The sequence below is a fragment of the Bombina bombina genome, chromosome 4 (genome assembly GCF_027579735.1).
Source record: "Bombina bombina isolate aBomBom1 chromosome 4, aBomBom1.pri, whole genome shotgun sequence".
In the NCBI taxonomy this organism is placed as follows: domain Eukaryota; kingdom Metazoa; phylum Chordata; class Amphibia; order Anura; family Bombinatoridae; genus Bombina; species Bombina bombina.
The window spans coordinates 1211204725-1211212433 of NC_069502.1; positions in this window are offsets into that span (position 1 = coordinate 1211204725).

Consider the following 7709-nt stretch of genomic DNA (forward strand, 5'->3'; position numbering starts at 1 on the left):
ACCACACGTGTATAATGCCCAGCATTGAAGTGGTTAATTAGGGAGCTTGTAGGGAGCTTGCAGGGTTAATTTTAGCTTTAGTGTAGGTATCAACCTCCCACATGACACATCACACCCCCTGATCCCTCCCAAACAGCTCTCTTCCCTCCCCCACCCCACAATTGTCCCCGCCATCTTAAGTACTGGCAGTAAGTCTGCCAGTACTAAAATAAGAGTTTTTTGGGGATTTAAAAAAAAAAAAAAGATAATTCTGCTCTGTAGAATCCCCCCTTAGCCCCCAACTTCCCTGATCCCCCCCCAAACAGCTCTCTAACCCCCCTCTCGGCCTTATTATGCGCCATATTGGGTACTGGCAGCTGTCTGCCAGTACCCAGTTTGAAATCAAATATGTTTTTTAGAACATTTTATTATTTTAAAAATAGTATTTTCTGTAGTGTAGCTGCCCCCCCTCAACCCCCAACCTCCCACCCTCCCAGATCGTTAACATTTGTAATGTTCCCACCCTCTCTCCCACCGAGTACCACCTTACAGTGTTCCATAGTGTAGGGTTCCCACCCGCGCGCGCGCACCCGCTCCCGTGCACGCCTGCGCACTCGATCCCGCCCCCCTTCCCCACCGATGGCCGCCCACCCGCCTCCCACGATCAGCTCCCACCCACCAACGAACAGGGCAATTGATGGCCGATGCAGAGAGGGCCACAGGGTGGCTCTCTCTTCATCGGGCGGCTTAAAAATGTTATAGCAGGATGCCTCAATATCGAGGCATCACTGCTATAACATGAAAGCAGTTGGAAGTGATCAGGATCGCTTCCACTGCTTTCAAAGACCAACGACGTACGGGGTACGTCCTTGGTCATTAACTGCATTTTTTTGCAGGACGTACCCCATACGTCGTTGGTCGTTAAGGGGTTAAAGGTACCTTCTTTCTGTGTTAGCCGTCGTCAGAAGAGGATGCTCCGCGTCGGAGGTCTTGAAGATGGACCCGCTCCGCGCCGGATGGATGAAGATAGAAGATGCCGTCTGGATGAAGACTTCTGCCCGTCTGGAGGACCACTTCTGCCGGCTTTGTTGAGGACTTCGGCCCGGTTGGGTGAAGATGTCTCCCGGTAAAGTGATCTTCAAGGGGTTAGTGTTAGGTTTTTTTAAGGGGTATTGGGTGGGTTTTAGAGTAGGGTTGGTTGTGTGGGTGGTGGGTTTTAATGTTGGGGGGGATTTGTAATTTTTTTTTACAGGTAAAAGAGCTGATTACTTTGGGGCAATGCCCCACAAAAGGCCCTTTTTAGGGCTATTTGTAATTTAGTGTAGGGTAGGGCTTTATTTATTTTGGGGGGCTTTTTTATTTTGTTAGGGGGATTAGATTAGGTGTAATTAGTTTAAAAATCTTGTAATTTGTTTATTATTTTCTGTAATTTAGTGTTTGTTTTTTTTGTACTTTAGATAATTTAATTGTATTTAATTGTATTTAATTTAGGGAAATAATTTAATTGTAGTGTAGTGTTAGGTGTTATTGTAACTTAGGTTAGGTTTTATTTTACAGGTACTTTTGTATTTATTTTAACTAGGTAGTTATTAAATAGTTAATAACTATTTAATAACTATTGTACCTAGTTAAAATAAATACGAACTTGCCTGTAAAATAAAAATAAATCCTAAGCTAGATACAATGTAACTATTAGTTATATTGTAGCTAGCTTAGGGTTTATTTTGTAGGTAAGTATTTAGTTTTAAATAGGAATAATTTAGTTAATTATAGTAATTTTATTTAGATTTCTTTTAATTATATTTAAGTTAGGGGGTGTTAGGTTTAGGGTTAGACTTAGGTTTAGGGGTTAATATCTTTAATATAGTGGCGGCGACGTTGGGGGCGGCAGATTAGGGGTTCATAAATGTAGGTAGGTGGCATAGATGTTAGGGATGGCAGATTAGGGGTTAATAATATTTAACCAATGTTTGCGATGCTGATGTGCGGCGGTTTAGGGGTTAATATGTTTATTATAGTGGCGGCGATGTACGGTTCGGCAGATTAGGGGTTAAAAATTTTATTTTAGTGTTTGTGATGTGGGAGGGCCTCAGTTTAGGGGTTAATAGGTAGTTTATGGGTATTAGTGTACTTTTTAGCACTTTAGTTAACAGTTTTATGCTACGGCGTTGTAGTGTAAAACTCTTAAATACTGACTTTAATATGCGGTACCAGGCTTGACAGGAGAGGGTCTACCGCTCACTTTTTGGCAGACTCGTAATACCGGCGCTATGCAAGTCCCATTGAAAAAATAGGATACGCAATTGACGTAAGTGGATTTGCGGTATTTCCAAGTCTGTCCAAAAAAGTGAGCGGTACACCTGTACCTTCAAGACTCGTAATACCAGGGGGCGTTAAAAAGCAGTGTTGGGACCGGCCAACGCTGCTTTTTTAAGCCTAACGCAAGACTCGTAATCTAGCCGATAGTCTTTTAGACTGTCTTCCCCTGTTAATATAGTTAGATGTTTGCCTATTATTTAGCAAATTTCATTGACTTGCAAATTTGGGTTTGTCATCTTTAAATTTACGATGTTGTAATGGATTATGTCCCTGAAGCAAAGCTGTCCTTTATAACCTACTAGCTTCTAAATAGAAATAAAAAGAGAGAAGCGCTCAACCTGGGAACGAACAATAGCATAATAGCTTGTTCTAGTTACCACCCAAGAAGCAGCCTCTTTTTTGCTCAACATGTGTTTTTCACAGAGATCTTTCCTGAAGCATATCAGTCTAATCCTGACTTTACAGTACAGTCCAGTCCCGAAATACCAGGCAATCCCTCTCTGAACGAGAGAAACAGCGAAACCCCAGACGTACGTTTCGGCCTATTGTGGGCCTCGTCAGTGAGTTGCAGCCATATCCCTCTAGACACACTGAGCAACGGGTCCATATTTGGATTCTAGTTGGTAAATCCCTCAATATTGTCATTCCCACCAGTCCAAATAAACAAGAGGTCATCTATGTACCTCTTGTAGGACCTAATATAGGCCTTGAATGGGTTAATTTTCTCCAAAGACGTGGGACCACTCGCACCAACCCATAAAAAGGTTGGCGTAAGCGGGGGCAAATTTAGCCCCCTTTGCAGTCCCACGTCTTTGGAAAAAAATGTCTTCCCCAAACTTAAAATAATTGTGGACTAGTAGAAGTTCAATTACTCTGAGTAAATATTTTTTCAAATTCTCATCATAGTTACTGTACATGTTAAGAGAGTATTTGAAAGTCTATAGTCCGAATTTGTGTGGTATAGTTGAGTAGAGGCTAACTATATCCACTGTAAGCCATGCTTTACATAACAATTATGATTGGATTGGATGGCAGGTGCTTTTGAATGCTATAAAAGACTCAACAGGAAATGAGAATATCATCTTGATAAAGGCCGTTAGGAAAGCTAAAACCCGTAGATGATTGCCACTAAACACTTAGATTATAAGTTTAGTTAAACAGAGCGCTCTGTGTAACTCCAAAAAGGCTCAGTAACTTAAATGTAATCATTGTGTGAATCGCGCACCCTATTGGTTCCTGCTTACCACGTGACCGTGCAATGCGGAAGTAGAACCACAGTACACTGAAGAGAGAACCGAGACACCACTGAATATCCACACTAGGACTGGAGGACGCTTAAGAGGCAGAGCTGTAATCCATCCGAGATCAAGAGGTGATCAGCGGGGAAGGTCCGTATCAATGGGTTCATTACAGTCCATCTCTGGTAACGTATAACGTTAAGTTTTTAGATCGCTCTCTGAGCCATACGGAGGATTCAGCTTTAATCTATTGCTACCTGCATCCTTTTATTCAGCTCCACCTTTGCTCCGCACTACAGTGAACTTTCAAGTGACTCTTTCGGGGGGTTTTACCCTTATTAGTGACCTTATTTTTATACCTATATTTGTCTGTTTGATTATATGTACATACTGATACCACCGGTGGTTATATTTCAAAATTATTTTAACATTTATTAAATATATATGCATTTTGAGATATTATATTGGATTTCATATACATTTTAGATTTTTATATATTTTAGATAATTTGCTTTTAGCGCAGCATCTTTGCTTTATACACAGATAAAAAAGAAGCCTGGCAGACTGTAAAAGGTTTGGGAAAATAAGGGAGATCTCTGCAAATAAGGGTGGGTTGGCATCACTTTATACTCACCTACAAGGTTATGAGGGACACATTCTCTCAAAGATGTCTGTTGGGTCTGTTAGTGTTTTACTATACACAAGTATACATAGACAAGGATACACAAGTTCTTTTGTCTGTTGCGTGTACCACGTTATTAGTGAGAGTTTGTTTATTGATAGAGAAAATCTGTTGATCAATGGGGAGAATCAGCATAGAGGATTCTAGGTTGGCGCGGTCCCAAATTCGCTTTTTATACACGCAAAACGTTTCACATTCTCACAGTTGGAAACAAATTCTCTAGGTACTGTAGGTCATACATGCAGCAGAATACAATTGGTTGCATTGTGTGGCACAACAAAAATACCAGGAAAAAGAAAAAATAACTAATTATATAAAAATATAATTATCTTCTGAAACTACTGAGATGTGAAAATAATGTTACTTTTTATGAAACATTCTTATCAGGCTTTCATTTCTGGGCATAGAAACACGCTGCACATAGCCATCTGGCAGTGTACTGCAGTTTGATACGTGTGAAACTTACAATGAAACAGCAAATATGCATAAGTAAAAAGCAAAGGAAGATTGTGTATTAACCCTTTCACTACCGGGACTTCCAGACAAAAACTTGCCCAAAATACCAGAGGATTTTTAGCATGTTTGCCATCACTCCATTTAAACAGAAATAGAGTCTTGTTTTTTCATTTACCTAATCAAATCTATAAATATTTTTTAAGTAGACAACCCAAGGTATTGATCTAGGCCCATTTTGGTATATTTCATGCCACCATTTCACCGCCAAATGCCATCAAATAAAAAAATAAATTGTACTTTTTTCACAAACTTTGGGTTTCTCACAGAAATTATTTACATACTGCTTGTGCAATCATGGCACAAATGTTTGTAGAATTTTATCTGGGATCCCCTTTGTTCAGAAAAAGCAGATATATATGGCTTTGCCATTGCTTTTTGGTAATTAGAAGGCCGCTAATTGCAGCTGTGCACCACACTTCTATTATTCCCGGCAGTGAAGGGGTTAATTAGGTATCGTAAAAGGTTAATTTTAGCTTTACTGTAGAGATTAGCCTCCCACCTGACACTTCCCACCCCCTAATCCCCCCAAACAACTCTCTTCCCTCCCTCACCCCCATCTTAGGTACTGGTAGACAGTCTGCCAGTATGAAAAAATAAGGATTTTTTTAAATTAAATATTGTTTTATGATTTTTTATATTTTCTGTACCTAAGTGAAGGATCCTCCCTTACCCCCCAACCTCCCTGATCCCCCCCCCCAAACAGCTCTCTAAACCTCCCCCCCCTAACTATCATCAGCCATCTAAGGTGCTGAAGCAACAACGTATATATACGTAGTGCGGTACGATAGCCAAAGTACCGCATGACGTATATATACGTCGTATTGAGTGAAGGGGTTAAAGAGACATGAAACCCATTTTTTTGCAGGATCCGGATAGAGCATACAATAGTAAATAACTTTCCAATTTACTTTTATTATCAAATATGCTTCACTCTCTTGATATCCTTTGCTGAAGGAACAGAACTGTACTACTGAGAGTTAGCTGAACACATCTAGTCAGTCAATCTCAAGAGACAAATGTGTGCAGGCACCAATCACTACCTAGACTTAGAGTGGAACTAGTGTAGGATATGTGTGTAATCTTTTTCAAGAATGGATACCAAAAGAACAAAGTACATTTGAAGATAGAAGTAAATTTAAAAGTATCTTAAAATAACATGCTCTATCTGAATCATGCAAGTTTCATTTTAATGTTCCTATCCCTTTAAGATAAGATTTTCAGAAACAAATTATGCTTAACAGATGTAACTTTGGCCATTAGGATAAAGGTGTCACATAACACATTCTAGTTGGTCCGCCTACTCCGGGCACTGGGAGACATTGCTCCGCTCTCGATCTGAGAATGAAGCGTTTAGCTAGTTAAATGACTTAGGGGGGGGGGGGTTGTGTCATGCACAGCTATGCAGCGATTCTGTTCCCATTCTGACCAAACCCTCTTTAGCTTATGATTGGCTGGCAATGTACACACCCATTGTGGCTAAGCAAGAAGGACTGGATCGCCGCATACCATAACAAGTTTGCTTTGGATTTCAAAATAGTTGCGTTTCCAATTTTCCCACTTAACACACATACTAATATATGCTTACACACAGCTAATATCGAGTACTATATCTAGAGAAACTTGATTTTACCCCCAGTTATGACGATCCAGCATTAATAAAGGATCGTATCATGTATTGTGCTTTTGTACGTTTGTTCTTACTCATTGTGGTCATGATGTCAATCATTAACATCTTGTTTAGAGCATTTGTGCACATCTATGCATCATTATCATTTTATTTTTTGAGTTGATGTTCACACAAGTATTTGTATACTGTTATCATTTGGTTATGTTTACCTTTTTATATGGGTATAGCTAATGTTGTTTACCGTTTGGTAACCATGGTGGCCAAATGAAATGGAGACACAATACACAGATGTAATTCATTAACCAATTAACCTGTTTGAGGGTAAGATACCCTTTAAATAGCAAGTGTATTTTTTAATGTTTTATTACAGGGAGTGCAGAATTATTAGGCAAATGAGTATTTTGACCACATCATCCTCTTTATGCATGTTGTCTTACTCCAAGCTGTATAGGCTCGAAAGCCTACTACTAATTAAGCATATTAGGTGATGTGCATCTCTGTAACTCAGAGACATGGCCAAGGTAAGAAAGGCTGAAAGACGACCACCACTGAACAAGACACACAAGCTGAAACGTCAAGACTGGGCCAAGAAATATCTCAAGACTGATTTTTCTAAGGTTTTATGGACTGATGAAATGAGAGTGAGTCTTGATGGGCCAGATGGATGGGCCCGTGGCTGGATTGGTAAAGGGCAGAGAGCTCCAGTCCGACTCAGATGCCAGCAAGGTGGAGGTGGAGTACTGGTTTGGGCTGGTATCATCAAAGATGAGCTTGTGGGGCCTTTTCGGGTTGAGGATGGAGTCAAGCTCAACTCCCAGTCCTACTGCCAGTTTCTGGAAGACACCTTCTTCAAGCAGTGGTACAGGAAGAAGTCAGCATCCTTCAAGAAAAACATGATTTTCATGCAGGACAATGCTCCATCACACGCGTCCAAGTACTCCACAGCGTGGCTGGCAAGAAAGGGTATAAAAGAAGAAAATCTAATGACATGGCCTCCTTGTTCACCTGATCTGAACCCCATTGAGAACCTGTGGTCCATCATCAAATGTGAGATTTACAAGGAGGGAAAACAGTACACCTCTCTGAACAGTGTCTGGGAGGCTGTGGTTGCTGCTGCACGCAATGTTGATGGTGAACAGATCAAAACACTGACAGAATCCATGGATGGCAGGCTTTTGAGTGTCCTTGCAAAGAAAGGTGGCTATATTGGTCACTGATTTGTTTTTGTTTTGTTTTTGAATGTCAGAAATGTATATTTGTGAATGTTGAGATGTTATATTGGTTTCACTGGTAAAAATAAATAATTGAAATGGGTATATATTTGTTTTTGTTAAGTTGCCTAATAATT